At 34.5% G+C, this 15973-nt stretch overlaps 1 long non-coding RNA gene across 2 annotated transcripts; it reads right to left on the reverse strand.

Moving 5' to 3' along the window:
* Window positions 1-674: 674 nt before the first annotated feature.
* On the reverse strand, window positions 675-15762 carry LOC308701965. Of its 2 annotated transcripts, XR_014031542.1 has the most exons (5): window positions 15686-15762; window positions 15062-15229; window positions 5187-5259; window positions 2376-2477; window positions 675-1743 (listed from the first exon to the last, which is right to left on the reverse strand). It is a non-coding gene; the product is annotated as an uncharacterized lncRNA (long non-coding RNA). The 2 variants fall into 2 exon arrangements; XR_014031541.1 differs by lacking the exon at window positions 15062-15229.
* Window positions 15763-15973: the final 211 nt, after the last annotated feature.

Consider the following 15973-nt stretch of genomic DNA (forward strand, 5'->3'; position numbering starts at 1 on the left):
CTGGCATAAAGTTATTTTTGAAGTGCTCACAGTAAAATATCAAATTTCAGCCTGTCCCTCATATATGTCATAAAGGTTAGCACAATGAACAGATTTAGATATCCAGTTGTCCATTAAATATATGATTTATTTAACATTTATTGTTTTATTACTAAACGTTTTAAACTACATTACCCACATATCTCTGTCATTCTATCAGTGGAGCAGGAAGCATTTTTCTGTAGTTCATTGAAATGTACAGACATGCTTAGGGTTAGGGTTAGGATCTCGGTAAAGGAGTAATTTCTCACATTATAGAGACACTTTATAGTTAGCTTAATGTATAACTAATGTAATAATAATACCAAACCATACTTTGTCACATGAAGCGCCGTTTTATATGAGTTAAACGATTGTCCAATCACAGCGAGTTCTGCGATAAAGTCACAGCCAATAAAAACCCAGCTGAACAAATGCGTCACACTTACATGCCCATTTATGGTAAATGATGACAGATCTCTTCTGGTTCCGGCTGCAGGGATAGATACCTTAAATATTGAATATTTAGGCTGCTAAACATGTATTATTACTAATTAAATTATAAAACTCATATTTAAAAACAATAAAATATGAGTTTTATTTTTATAAAATAAAATCCTTTGTGTGGTTACCATCCAAAAACGAGTTCACATGATCAATGACACAAATTTGCTTATTTTATTAGACTGATGCATAAATACATTTGAAAGAGAAACTTTTTTTCTAAGCAATGTCCTACAGCAGGAGTAGTTTTGCAGTATTTTAATTAAATATAATTGCATGTAGGCCTACTAAAGTGCTTCTAACATTTACAGTGTATGTATAGTCAAAGGTATATCAATTATATTCAAATAAATGTAACAAAAGCACAATGAATGGACACAATTTTGAAAGCTTATTCCAATATTTAATGTCAAACTGTTTAAAGACAAATGTAGCACCAAAACTACTGCACAACAGTATAAAAATCAGTTAATTAAAAATATCCAGATACAGGGGCTATCTATTATAGTGACATACATTAACGTTAAAAAAAATTGCTATGATGAAGTTATATATTTACAAACCAAAAGATGAGATTCAACTTTATGTGAAAATTTGTTTCATCGCTTTAAAGAACAAATAGGCAAAAACATAAGCACAGCATTTTACATTCTCAACTTTCATTCTATATCCTTGTGATTATTGGTCACTTTTATTGTAACTATGCAATGAATATGTCCTTTAGCAAAACACCTGATGAGCACTGACCCTTTTTTATAAAGGCATTGGGCAGAAATCAAGTACAGTTTATGAAGCTGAAAAGAGAAAACAAAATGCTTTAACAATATGGAAAAAGATAAATCACTATATTCAATATTGGTTCTGCATATATCAAAGAGATCCCGAGGAGGAGTGGGACTCCACATGAAGACTTTCAGAAACTGAGACAGAGCAAAGTGTGCACCTCGCTGGACACATCCTACGCATGCCCAAACAACAACACCCAAACACAGTGATGAAGTGGACAGGACACCACCAGGAGGATGCAGGAGACAGGGAAGACCAAGGAAGATACGGAGACAGATGTTTCACGAAGATCTGAAGAATGTCAGTGTCCCATGGGAAGATGTGAAGAACTTGGCCATGGATCGAATACGCTGGAGGACACTTGTTGCCCAATGTGCCCAGCACAGGACTTGATGATGACGTTGTGAGTTTATCCATAACCGTGGGATATGTTTTCTGTAAAGAGTGTTGCATAATTAAATGTTAAAAGCATTTTTATGTTATAAGTTCACTGATATGTGGGCATTTCTATGAATAAAAGTATGTCTTTAATAGCAAGCAATAATCATATGAAAATGATTTACATGCAAACGGGACAGTTATCAGCAGTGTTACTGATCTGATTATGACAAAATAATCGAGTATCTGATGTCATGTGACAAGTCAGATAAGCTTTTCCACTCTTGCAAACAGAGGTCCGTTATGAGGTGTGGAGAGACATCATGTATCACTGGAACATAAACAGACGGGGACCAATTTGCAATTAATATAAACTTTCTGACAGTGTGTGTGACATCCGACAACTTTCCAAGAAGTGGCGCAACTGATTTACAAATATCGCAATAAATATGTACAGGAATTGAGGCAGTAGCCAATGACAGCACTAGGAGTAAAAGCTGCAAGATTGTGTATGAGTATACAAATATGTACGAGTATCGTACGAATTTGACAACCTGTTAAATCTTGTGAATTATTAAGTCTTTCAGACTATGTTTGTACTGATTGGGCTATGGGTTTTGTGAGAAAAGTTTTAAGAAACAACAAATGCTTGATAAAATGTTTGATTTAGGGTTAAAACCAACACATACCATTGCGAATATTTGCCTTTGCAGCTGTCCGTCTCCTCCGTTTACTTCTCCTCAAACAATAATGGGCTGACTGAGTCCGAAAGGCCCCTTTGGTCTTTTCAGCTGAAAAAAAAGAAAAGAAAATATCATTATGTACAATATATAGGATTATTTAAAGGAAAAAGTACTGATTTACCTTACAAATATTGGATGTTACATTATAAAGCATTAAAAGCATGGCAAATGTTGTGGTTAAAGGTTGTCTAAGCGATCCCGGGAGACGTTTCTTCTTGTTGACATTCGAATTATTGTCAAACAAAACGGAGGCTGGCTAGACCCTCCCTCCTCCTCATCCCGTCTCCTCCCTCCTCCCCTCCCTTCCGACATAAAGGAAAGTCAAAATAGTCACTACAAAGTTAAGTTTTACTGATACTTCATTCAATGTGTAATGTCGCCAAGTTAGATAAATGCTTTTATATATTGCAGAACAGAATGCAGAAAAAGAGAAAAATTATCTTAAAATCGTTTTGCCACCTGAGGTTATAAATAGCTCCCATACAAGGACGCAATGATAGCAAGATAACGTTTAGCTTCGCGTTTCCCAGTGAGCATAAACAACGGCGGCGTTGTAAACCAATTTAGTCAAAGTTGTCAATAGCCTATAAATGAACATTCAAATTCACGACAAACCGTGGGTGAAAACAACCCTTAACTTACACAAATTGTCGCCCTACTGTGAATTTGCTTGATCATTTACAATAGAGATTGATCGCTGCTAGAAACATACATGTTGTATTCACCAAAGTTAACGCTGACTGCATAAATCTAGCTAATTACATCCTTGTGTTGGTTTGGCGAACATGAACGTCAGTTTAGAAAGAAAAGTGGATTTACCTGTTCTGCAAAAACAGAGCAACTGAATGTCGGATAGTAGCTGCTAGCTAATCCCTTCTGCCGGCGGAGGTCTCGCCACATTTCAAAGGTTTTTCCGATGTAAATTCGGGACTTCGCGCGTTCCTTATCCTTGTCCCTCTTGCAAGTTGTTCTGTTCATCGGAACGTCGTCTATTTGGTCGTGTGTCGGCCATAATTCAAACTTCCCTCTTCATCTCTCTCCTCCACACACCCACCTCATGTGCACGCGCACTAACCCCGCAAACGCGCAAACCCCACCCTTCAACACTTCTTGTCGGTTATTGGCTGGAGCTCTGTTTGTTATGTTTCGGGGTGCGGGTGAGCACAGTTTGTTTTTGTTGCCGTTTGTGGAGCCTGTGGTGTCTACAGAGACCGCGTTTTTTTACAGTGTGTTCAGGGGACAGGCAGCTAGCGGATAGTGAGGAGATGTTTGCTGTATGTGACAAAAAATGTTTTGGCCTGACATCGCTTAGACAACCTTTAATATGCATTTACAACAAATATCACTTTAAAACTATCAATACAGAGGTAAAAGCATGGTCAGTTTTGTGATTACTGTCCTTTACTACACCAATCACAGTAAAACTAAGGTTACTGAGGTTTAAAGCATGGTAAATTTTGTGATTACTGTCCTTTACTACACCAATCACAGTAAAATTAAGGTTACTGAGGTTTAAAGCATGGTAAATTTTGTGGTTACTGTCCTTTTACCACGCCCTATCACAGTAAAACTAGGGTTACTGTGGTAAAAGCATGGTAAGTGTTGTGGTTACTGTGCATTTACAATAAGTATCACATTAAAACTACCAATAGTGTGGTAAAAGCATGGTAAGTTTTGTGATTACTGTCTTTTTACTACACTTATCACAGTAAAACTAATGTTACTGTGGTAAAAGCATGGTATGTGTTGTTTTTACTGTGCTTCTACTACAAATACAACTTTGGAACTAATTGTACTATTTTTAATCTGATATGAATAGGCTTGTTTGAGATGCGCCTAGCCTCGCCTGAAATGTGTGCGAGAGTAGGCGGCTGCAGTGAGGGGAGGAGTGAAAAAAGAGCAGGCAAGACGGACAGTTCTCTCTTCTCGCAATGGATCTGACACCTGTGAGATCAAAGATGGATATCGCGGGATTCACGATATTCACGCTCGTGCACGGTGTTGCTAATAAACTGGATGTAATTTAAGTTCTGTTGCTTTTATATTAAAATAAATAAAATGAACAAGACACCCAAAGTACTTGTTATTTAATTCCATTCCAAATACATGTTTATCAATATTTTTTTTCTTTAATACAGACATGTGTTTTTATTTTTTATTATTTTTTTATAAAAAATTAAATTGCATAACCCAAAGAGATCGCACTGTCAGATAGTTTGGGAATATTCACACATAAAATATACACATAAAACATGATATTACAGTTTTAACATTTAAAGAGAACAACATCGCAGTTGTTTAAACCAATGACCATTAAGCTGTGTCGTCAGCAAGTCGTTTCCCATCATGCTTTTGATCAGCGCAGTCGGTGGAGAGCAACTGCGCTCGCCTGCAGAATCCGACACGTGCGCCTTGCGATCGCGAGAGATTTTTGACATACGTCAGCATGACATCAGAGCAAGGCGGACCGCACTTGGACACATTTCTAACCGGCATGCATCTCGCGCTGATCACCGGTGATCGATTCTGCGCAGATTTTGCTCATCTCAAACAAGCCTAATATCTAGGCCTATAGCACGTCACGTGACAGGCAGTGTCACGTGTAATCACCCTATTTTGAATTAGAAAGCAATGAAACGCAAAGTCTCCGTGGAAATGGCAGATATAATGGCAGATTAATATCGACAAACAGAAAATACATTATATCACACATTATTAGGACAGCGTATTTAGGTATTTATTTACTAGGCTACTTACCAACAGCTGACACACGTGAACTGATGCCAAATATCGCGATGTGTTCGTAACGAGACTTCTTCAGCGCGATTTCCTAAAATATAATTTTAAAAATATCAATAAACAGCAAAGCAATCCAGCTTCCCTGGCAATAAGACCGAAATAATAACATTAAAAAAATACATAAACCACGATATAAGATCTCGTGAATAAATGTTGATTAAACATCTTCTCGGCTGCAGCCGACAGGCAGAAATAATCGAGCTGTGATCACGAAAGACGAAAAATAACGAAATAAACGTGTCCATGGCACGAATCAATAGATTAAATTACGTGACCATATCACGAACGTTGGAGTTATCCGTGGTCTCACCACAGACTCAATCCGTGCTCCTATCACAGATTTTAGATCTGACTATAGCCAAGCAAGCAATATGTGTAAAACGCCATCAAACTGGATATTATGATGACAGGACAAGACAAAATTGCAACACAGTCGACATAAAGCTTCCAAGTGTCTAAACAAGCCAGCAACATTACAACATCCAGTGAGTGAGGTCAGGTTGTTGAGGTCCGTGGTGCCATCACGGGACTTCAGTTAGGCTAACAAAATCAGACTGAATTTTTATGATGGCAGGACAATGCAATAGCTACAATAACAGAGAGGTTAAAGTCTTTATGGTATTTGGTGTTGGAAAAGAAATAAATACTTAAAATGTTGTGTTTCCAAATGAGAAAGCACGTCCGTTGAGTGAGATCTGTTCTCTGTCATTGAAACGGGTATCCGTGTGTGGACCACGGAAGATGAGTGTCATTGACTTGCGCGTTGGAGTTATCCGTGGTCTCACCACAGACTCACTCCGTGCTCCTATCACAGATTTTAGTTCTGACTATAGCCAAGCGAGCAATAGGTGTAAAACGCCATCAAACTGAATTTTATGATGACAGGACGAGACAAAATGTCAAGTTAATTACATGCCATTGCAACACAGTCGACATAAAGCTTATAAATTCCTAAACAAGCCAGCAACATTACAACGTCCACGAGTGAGGTCAGGTTGTTGAGGTCCGTGGTGCCATCACGGGACTTTGATTAGGCTAACTGAAACAAACCGAAATTTTATGATGACAGGACATTGCAATAGCTACAATAACAGTCAGGTTAACGTCATTATGGCATTTGATGTTGGAAAATAAACAAATACTTCAAATGTTGCGTTTCCAAATGAGAAAGCACGTCAGTTGAGTGAGATCTGTACTCCGTCATTGAAACGGGTATCCGTGTGTGGACCACGGAAGGTCAGTGTCATTGACTTGCATTGGAGTAATATCCGTGGCAGCATCACGGAATTTGGGGCGATTCCGTGATGGCTCCACGGATTTTGAGTTAAGGGCCCGTGGACATTTCACGGAATCCTGTGAGACCACTCACCCTGCCACCTTGATTCTGACTTTCAGAGGAGATACGAAGAAGTTTTCTAACCATCAAGCTGCTGAGACATTTTTTAAGACGGTCATAGAGCCTGAGCTGGACAAACAAGAGATGGAAGAGGCTCGATAAGAGGTAGCAGGAAGAATTTTGAGACTGTAGAACGAAATGTTTCATAATAACCAAATGATCATAAGTTCATGTATTCGTTACCGCAGAGTAATGTGAAAATAATTTATTTATGTCTGGAGATGGCGAGGCTGCCAATTGGTTCTCTTATGTTGACAAGTGGGGTGTGCATGAGTGTGGGTGTCTGTGTGTGTGTGTATGTTTGTATGTTGTTTTGGTGGTTTGTATGTTTTTATGTGGGTTCATCTGTATGCTTTTTTGTTAGATGTTATTCATGGTTGTTGTACAGCTTTACTATTGACAGATGTTCATTCAGATACAACGGTTTATGGTAAAAGATAGATTAATTAATAAAGGGTTACGTATAGCACATTTAAATGTCTGTAGTCTGAGAAATAAGGTTCAGGATATATCGGAAACTCTAACAAACAATAATTTGCATATTCTGGCAATATCAGAAACACATTTAGATATAAATATGGATAATTCATTATTGCATATAAATAGGTACAATCTGTATAGATATGATAGAAATGCATATGGTGGTGGGGTTGCAATTTACGTTCAAAATCAAATACCTGTAAAAATTAGAAATGATTTTGGTTTTGCGGGTGTAGAGGCATTGTGGTTACAAGTACAGTTACCACATCTTCGGCCTGTTCTAATTGGTGTTTGTTATCGACCACCAAATGTACCTATAGCTTATTTAGATGTCTATGTTAGACAGGGTTTGTGACACAAAATATGAAATATATTTTTTAGGAGATTTGAATATTGATTGGCATTTGAATAATTGTTCGTTAAAAAATAAGTTGCTTTCATTAACAGATATCTGTAATTTATCACAAGTTGTTAAAAAATCAACTAGAGTTTCTTCTAGATCTGATGGCACAAAAATAGCTACGTGTATTGATCTTATTTTTACTAATGCCGCTGACTTATGTTCAAGAGCTATTTCTATGCCGGTAGGTTTTAGTGATCACAATCTAGTTTCAATTAGTAGGAAAACAAAGGTTCCCAAATCAGGGCAGAAAATGATTGTTAAAAGGATATTTAAACATTTTAATGAAAACGAATATTGTGAAGAAGTCAGAAATGTTGATTGGTCAAGGATATTAGTTGAGGATGATCCTGATAGAGCCTTAGAGGCTTTTACTAGCTTAATAATGCCAATCATGGATAAATATGTGCCATTGAAACGAATAACTGTGAGAACCATTGCTGCCCCTTGGGTAGATTTGGAACTTAAGGAGCATATAAAGTTGAGAAATGATTTAAAGGCTGAAGCAATCATATCAAGTAACAGTATCCTGTGGAATAAGTATAGGAAATTAAGAAATTATGTTACTAAACTAAACAGAACAAAAAAAAGAAATTATTATGAAATTAAGATTAAAGAGGTAAAATCTGATAGTAATAAAATTTGGAGTATGCTGAATACAATAATGGGGAGAAAAGCTGAAATAGTGCCATCTTTTATTGAAGTTGACGGATTATTTTTGTTTAAACCCAGTGATATTGCAAATCATTTAAGTTCTTATTTTAAGAATAAAGTTTCAACTTTAAGACAAGGCATGAATCTGAAACAAAAAAGTTATTTAAATAATACAACAATATGTAATAAAGTAATGGGGAATAAAGCATGCAAATTTGACTTTGAAAGAGTAAGTATTACTACAGTTGAGAATTTATTAAAAGTAATGAAAGAGAAACCATCTGGTGCTGATAACCTTGATGCAAAATTATTGAAATTAGTTGCGGATGTGATTGCTATGCCTATAAGTCATATAATAAATCTAAGTTTTGAGAAGGGCATTTGTCCTACTAGTTGGAAAGTCGCTAAAATTATGCCACTTATAAAGAATAATAAGGAATCACTGTCAGGAAAAAATAGTAGACCAATTAGTATTTTACCTATTCTGAGTAAGATTACAGAAAAAATTGTTTATGAACAGGTCAGTATGTATTTTAGTATAAATGATTTAAATTCTGTTTATCAGCATGCATATAGGAAGGAACATTCTACAACAACAGCTTTGGCTCAGATAACTGAAGACTGGATAAAAGATATTGAAAATAAAAAGATTGTCGGAACAGTATTGTTAGATCTGAGTGCTGCTTTTGATGTACTTGATCATGAAATTTTGTTGGAAAAGTTAATCTGTTATGGTTTTGAAAAATCTGCTATTGAATGGATTAAAAGTTATCTTGCCAATAGGGAATTTACTGTAATATTTAATGGGAGTAATTCTGATATACAGACTCTTGATTGTGGTGTGCCACAAGGGAGTTGCCTTGGGCCACTTTTATTTTCTATTTTTACAAATGATTTGCCTTTTGTTTTAGAGAATTCCACCATGGCCCTATATGCAGACGATTCCACAATTTATACGTCCGCGCAAACCCTTGTTGAACTTAATTCAATTTTACAAGTTGAATTGAAGCTAATTGAAAATTGGATTAGGGATAATAAAATGGTGATTAATGCAGAGAAAAGTAAATGTATGGTGTTGGGATCCAAGTATTTGTTAAAAGATTCGCCTGTGTTGAGTCTGACTGTGGGGGGTATTGTAATAGAACAGGTTACTGAGGTAAAGCTACTCGGTGTGACTGTTGACAGTTTGTTAAATTGGAATAGTCATATAAATCAAATATTATTGAAAATGGGCAGGAGTCTGGCAGTTGTTAAGCATTGTAGAAAATTTATTCCAAATCGAGTGATGAAAATATTAGTAGAATCATTAGTTTTATCACATTTAGATTATTGTTCAATTATTTGGTCAAGTACAACTGAAATGAATTTAAGTAAATTGCAAGTTGCTCAAAATAAAGCAGCTCGGGTAGTTTTAAGTTGCCCTTTCAGGACTAGTGTTAGGGAATTGAATACTAGGTTAGCTTGGCTAAGTGTAAAAAGTAGGATTAATTATTGTATTGTTATTTTTGTTAGAAAAATGATTGTTGCAAAAATGCCAGAAATACTATACAGCAGACTGTCTTTTTTTAGTGTTGTGCATCAATATTCCACTCGTCAGTCAACAGAGAGTCGCTTTTTGTTACCTCCATGTCGAACTAACCTTATGCAAAGGACAGTGCTGTATAGAGCAATGGTGGCATGGAATTCTCTTCCGCAGTTTTTGATTTTGGGAATGAATGCAATGACTTTTCGTAAAAGATTAAGACTTTATTTATTTACATTAGAATAATTGTTATCATTTATATATATATATATATATTTTTTTTTAATGTTTAAAGAGATGAATGTTTAAAGAGAGGGAAAACATTTGTGAAAAGTTATGAACCCTATAGTAGTAAGCTATAACTGTGTATTATGATAATGATAATGTAGAGCTGTTGTTTTTGTTGTTTTTATTGTTTTTAGTTTAGTACGTTTGTTGTATTGCTATGTATGAATGTGTGCACTCCATTTTTTGTCTGTATAATGTATTGTTTTATGCTATAAAATATATATATTTTTGTTGAAGTCTATAGACCCCAGGAAGAATAGCTACTGCTCTTGCAGCAGCTAATGGGGATCTAAATAAACTAAACTAAACTAATCTATCTTTCTTTCTAACTAACTAACCTATCTTTCTTTCTTTCTTACTAATCTATCTATCTTTCTTTCTTACTAATCTATCTTTCTTTCTAACTAACTAACCTATCTTTCTTTCTTTCTTACTAATCTATCTATCTTTTTAACTAACTTATCTATCTTTCTTTCTAACTTATCTATCTTTTTTCTAACTAACTTATCTTTCTTTCTATCTATCTTTCTTTCTTTCTATCTTTCTTTCTAACTAATCTATCTTTTCTAACTAACTAATCTATCTTTCTTTCTTTTACTAATCTATCTATCTTTTTAACTAACTAATCTATCTTTATTTCTAACTTATCTATCTTTTTTTCTAACTAACTTATCTATCTTTCTTTCTATCTTTCTTTCTAACTAATCTATGTTTCTTTCTTACTAATCTATCTATCTTTCTAACTAACTTATCTATCTATCTATCTATCTTTCTTTCTAACTAATCTATCTTTCTTTCTAACTAATCTATCTTTCTTTCTTTCTTACTAATCTATCTATCTTTTTAACTAACTTATCTATCTTTCTTTCTAACTTATCTATCTTTTTTTCTAACTAACTTATCTATCTTTCTTTCTAACTAACTTATCTATCTTTCTATCTTTCTTTCTAACTAATCTATCTTTCTAACTAACTTATCTATCTTTTTTTCTAACTAACTAACTAACTAACTAACTAACTTATCTTTCTTTCTTTCTTTCTTTCTTTCTTTCTTTCTTTCTTTCTTTCTTTCTTTCTTTCTTTCTAAATAACCAATCTATATTTCTTTCTTTCTTACTAATCTATCTATCTTTCTAACTTATCTATCTTTCTTTCTTTTTAACTAATCTATCTTTCTTTCTTTCTTACTAATCTATCTATCTAACTAACTTATCTATCTATATTTCTTTCTAACTAATATATCTAGCTTTCTAACTAACTTATATATCTTTCTTTCTAACTAACTTATCTATCTTTCTTTTTAACTAATATATCTATCTTTCTAACTAACTTATCTATCTTTCTTTTTAACTACTCTATCTTTCTTTCTAATTAACTTATCTTTCTTTCTTTATTTCTTACTAATCTATCTTTCTAACTAACATCTATCTTTCTTTCTTCTTACTAATCTATCTATCTTTCTAACTAACTTATCTATCTATATTTTTTCTTCTTACTAATCTACCTTTCTAACTAACTTATCTATCTTTTTTCTAACTAACTTATCTTTCTTTCTTTCTTTCTTTCTTTCTTTCTTTCTTTCTTTCTTTCTTTCTTTCTTTCTTACTAATCTATCTTTTTCTTTTTAACTAATCCATCTTTCTTTCTAACTAATCCATCTTTCGTTTTCTTTCTTTCTTTCTTTCTTTCTTTCTTTCTTTCTTTCTTTCTTTTTAACTAATCCATCTTTCTTTCTAACTAATCCATCTTTCTTTATTTCTAACTAATCCATCTTTCTTTCTTTCTTTCTTTCTTTCTTTCTTTCTTTCTAACTAATCAATATTTCTTTTTCTTTCTAACTAATCTTTCTTTCTTTTTCATTCTAACTAATCTTTTTTTTCTTTCTAACTAATCTTTCCTTCTTTCTAACTATTCTTTCTTTCTAACTAATTTATCAATCAAAATTTAAACTACTTTAAACTTCTAACTACTTTAAACTTCTTCAAACCCTCTGGTCTGGCTTTCTCAAGCCAACTTAAAGTTTGTCTCAACAAATATTTTTTTCTAGTTTCAAATAGCGTAGTAGCATATTTTAAACTAATCGGTTAACCGGTTTCAACCGGTTAATGAGGCTCGGTGGTCGGTCAAGAATTTTTTTAGTTTTCGCCATCCCTAGTCACATATGAGCAAAAAATCTGAATTGGGTTACATTTCACTTGTAAACGAGGCCTTAGAGCTGTTACACACTACATGAAAGGTCATTTTCAAAAATCCATAATAGGGGCACTTTAATTTTCCTTGCTTTGATTTTGTGATTATTTTAATTCCTTACTGTGTAAAGCACTTTTAATTGCCAAAGTGTATGACGTGCTATATAAATAAAACTGCTTTGCCTAATGTTGCGTCACAATAAATAAATAAAATGGATGTAATTGATTGTGAGAGTGAATAAAGAATATGCTGATGTACATGGACTCAAGTCGCTTTTTTGGAATTTATTAAATTCAATAGCATTCATGTAAAATATAAATAATAAAATAGTGTAAAATGGGCATAATACTGTAAAATGAAATTGCGGTATGGACATCATACTGTAAAATGAAATTGCAGTAAGGGCATCTTATTGTAAAATTAATATGCAGTAAGGGCATCATACTGTAAAATTAAATTGCGGTAAGGGCATCTTACTGTAAAATTGCGGTAAGGGCATCATACTGTAAAACACATTTACAGGTAAGCTACTTTAAAGGGGAACTTACAGTAACTTACTGGCAATAGTGCTGCCAGTAAGTTACCGCAAAAATACGATAAAATGTCTAACAGTGTGAACTGATACTCACAGGTTGCAGTCTATAGTCTGAGATAGTCAGTCCCTCCAGAAAAACGCAGAGATTTTTTGTGATTGTTGCGGGCAAAAATCCTTGATTATGCGGCACGTTTTCTTAAAAAATGCGATGGAATATGCGGGATATTTATGCAATTTTATGCGATGAAATTGCGGGAACTTGCTAAAACTGCGGTTTGATGAAAGAGAAAAAAAAGTGATTCCCCCAACAAATATATAAAAAAATACCTATATTTTTGTGAATTGGTGAATATTCAGGTGAATATTGTTTCGTGGCCACGAATTAATAATACCTCAGCAGGTTATACTAATTTGTTCCCTCGTTTTACTATATTGTGGCCATGTAATTTGTTAAATCAAAATGAGGGAGGGAATTGGTTCAATGTGTCCACGATTTATTAAAATGAGGGAACAAATAAGTCGTCGTAACAACTAATTATTTAGATCAGTGGACACAGGGCGCATAAAAGAACAAGCAGAGAGAGCGCCCCGGCCGCGCGCGCGCACTCTCGTCGCCTTCAAACAATATGCTGTATTGCTCTCTCTCCCTCGCGCATATCAACATCAATTGACACAATAGTAAAAGGTCGGAAGACCGATTGTGTTTTATAGATTTAGTAGTTTGTTCATATAAAGTGTTTGATTAGCAAGTACATGTTCAGGCAGACATGGGGACTTGTGACTTGGTGACTTGGACTCGAGTCGACTCGAGTCGCTATTTTTATGACTTGTGACTTGACTTGACAAAAAATAAAATACTTGAGACTTGACTCGGACTTGGAAGTTAAAGACTCGGGACTTGACTTGACTTGAGACACGATGACTTGAATGACTTGAGTGTTAATCACATAATTTTTTCAGTTTGAATATAAAATATATAAATTATTTTAAAAAATAAAGTTGATTACCCAGCTGGAGCGCAGGCTGAGAATAGCGTTGTCATGACTGGATCACTACACAATCATCAGTCGCGCCCTCTCGTACCTTGCACACCACGCCCACTTAGATCAGATATCACATCAACATGTCAGCCGGAGGGGTACTGAGGGTCATCGCTTTCGGCTTCGAGAATTATTCACAAGATGGCAAAAGACGAACAGCGCTTTGCAAGACATGCACCATTAACATCGCGGCCAACTCTCACGCATTCACCGTGAGACACACGCGACACTGACTTTTCACACGCTCTCATTCATTTTCTCACGCACAGAAAAATCGTGACACAAGAGCAGGTTACGATATAAAAAAATCTCAGCTCTCAGATTCTGTCATTTTTATTACGAAATTCAAACAATAAATACCGTTTTGGCGCTTGTAAATGTGACGCAGATCCCTAGCGTGGCACGTGAACCGATCATCTCTAGCTAGTAAATAAACACGAATGAACAATGTTGAAAGATACAGTACAGCTGAACTTACCGAAATGTATATTCCTCATACATAATATCGACCAATCAATCAAACAAATGGGTCAATAAAACAGCTGGAGAACAATTATGTCACATAACATTTACCTCAGGAAAGCCATTTGATGACCATGTAGGCTATAGCACGTTAGTTGGCTAGAAAAAGTATTTTGCTAAATATGTGTACTATATTACATATTTATTATATTTTTACTTATCATTAAATAAAGTTGTTATTATAATAAAAAACGTATTATATCTCTCTGTATGTTTACAGCATTAGGTGAGTTGTTTTTTTCTTGAGAAAAATTAGTGCCTATCTTGTGTAGCCTACCTAATATTTATCCAAATGAGTCAATATTAAGTCAGATCACAATAATTGAATTGAATTGAAATAATAAAAAAGCGTAGCTTACCAGAAATTGTACCATGTAAACATTGTAACATGTTGTCACTAAACCGAATACAATTCAGGTTAGTTACTAAAATGTTTTGACAATCACAATACACTTATTGTAAACACAGTTTACGTACAACATTAAACTTTGTTACATTTTAAACACTGTTGGCAGAAGTGAAAAATAAATAATTTTATGAAGTTACAATTTTGCTTGATTCCATGATGTATTTTACTGAACATGAGTATTTACAATGCAAATCCAAATTATTGTAATTTATTGACAGTAACTGATTTCTTGTCTTTTCACTTTATTAAGATCAGATTCTGCAGGTAAAATTACAATAATAAGGTGACTTGACTTGGACTTGACTTGACCTACTACAGGACTTGACTTGACTTGACTTTACATAGCCTGTGACTTGACTTGACTTGACTTGCCCAAGAAAAAAATACTTGGGACTTACTTGAGACTTGAAGGTTAAGTGTTGGATTTGGAATTGGGAATTAGAATTTATCTCTTAAGGACTGTAGGATAAGCAACACTCGCCCTGGATGGGCCTATCAGAACCCAGGAACTCAGTCAACCACAGTTATTTCCTTTGATGTCTTTACTGAAGCATATTGTGTGTGGTCTGTACAAAGATAAATAAAATTACAATAAGTAAATAATACAGATTTGAGATCCAATTATTTAACATCCAATTATTTAACATTCTAATATAGTAAAGAATAGCACAATCTGTGTGAAGAATACAATAGCTTCTCTATTAGCCATATTAGCATCTGAATAGGACATTTAACTATAATCTCTAACTAATTTAACTAAATCAACTCACACTTATACTGGCAATTTACTAACGACATCTTAAACATGCAAAACGATCTCTCTCAACATAAAATATGAGAGCATAATAACAAACGATTGCATAATTTGACGGCAGATGTGAATATGATCATGCATGTAACGATCGTTATTCAGACACGATCAAAAACATCTGAATTTAGTTATAACTTCAATAATCAAGAATTATATGCAAGATCACCACATGAACTTTCTCTAAAGTGTATATTAACAAGAATCGACTCACTTTATAGGATGCACGCACACATATAACACTCCATCTCGGATCGGCTCGCATTTCTTCCTCACAGAAAACTTTGCGGCATCAATTAAAAGGGCAACAAGTCTTAAAGGGGCCACACACGCAAAGCCGTTTGTACATTAAGACTTGAGACTTACTTGAGACTTGCATATGTATGACTTGGTCCCATCTCTGTGTTCAGGAAAGAGGAAATGCATAATACAAATTGTATGGGTTAATGTAACGGAAACGGACTGTTTTATCGTTGTTTTTTGAAGAAGCAGCAGCATTACT

The sequence above is a fragment of the Scardinius erythrophthalmus genome (assembly GCF_964197995.2).
Source record: "Scardinius erythrophthalmus genome assembly, chromosome: 14".
NCBI lineage: Eukaryota > Metazoa > Chordata > Actinopteri > Cypriniformes > Leuciscidae > Scardinius > Scardinius erythrophthalmus.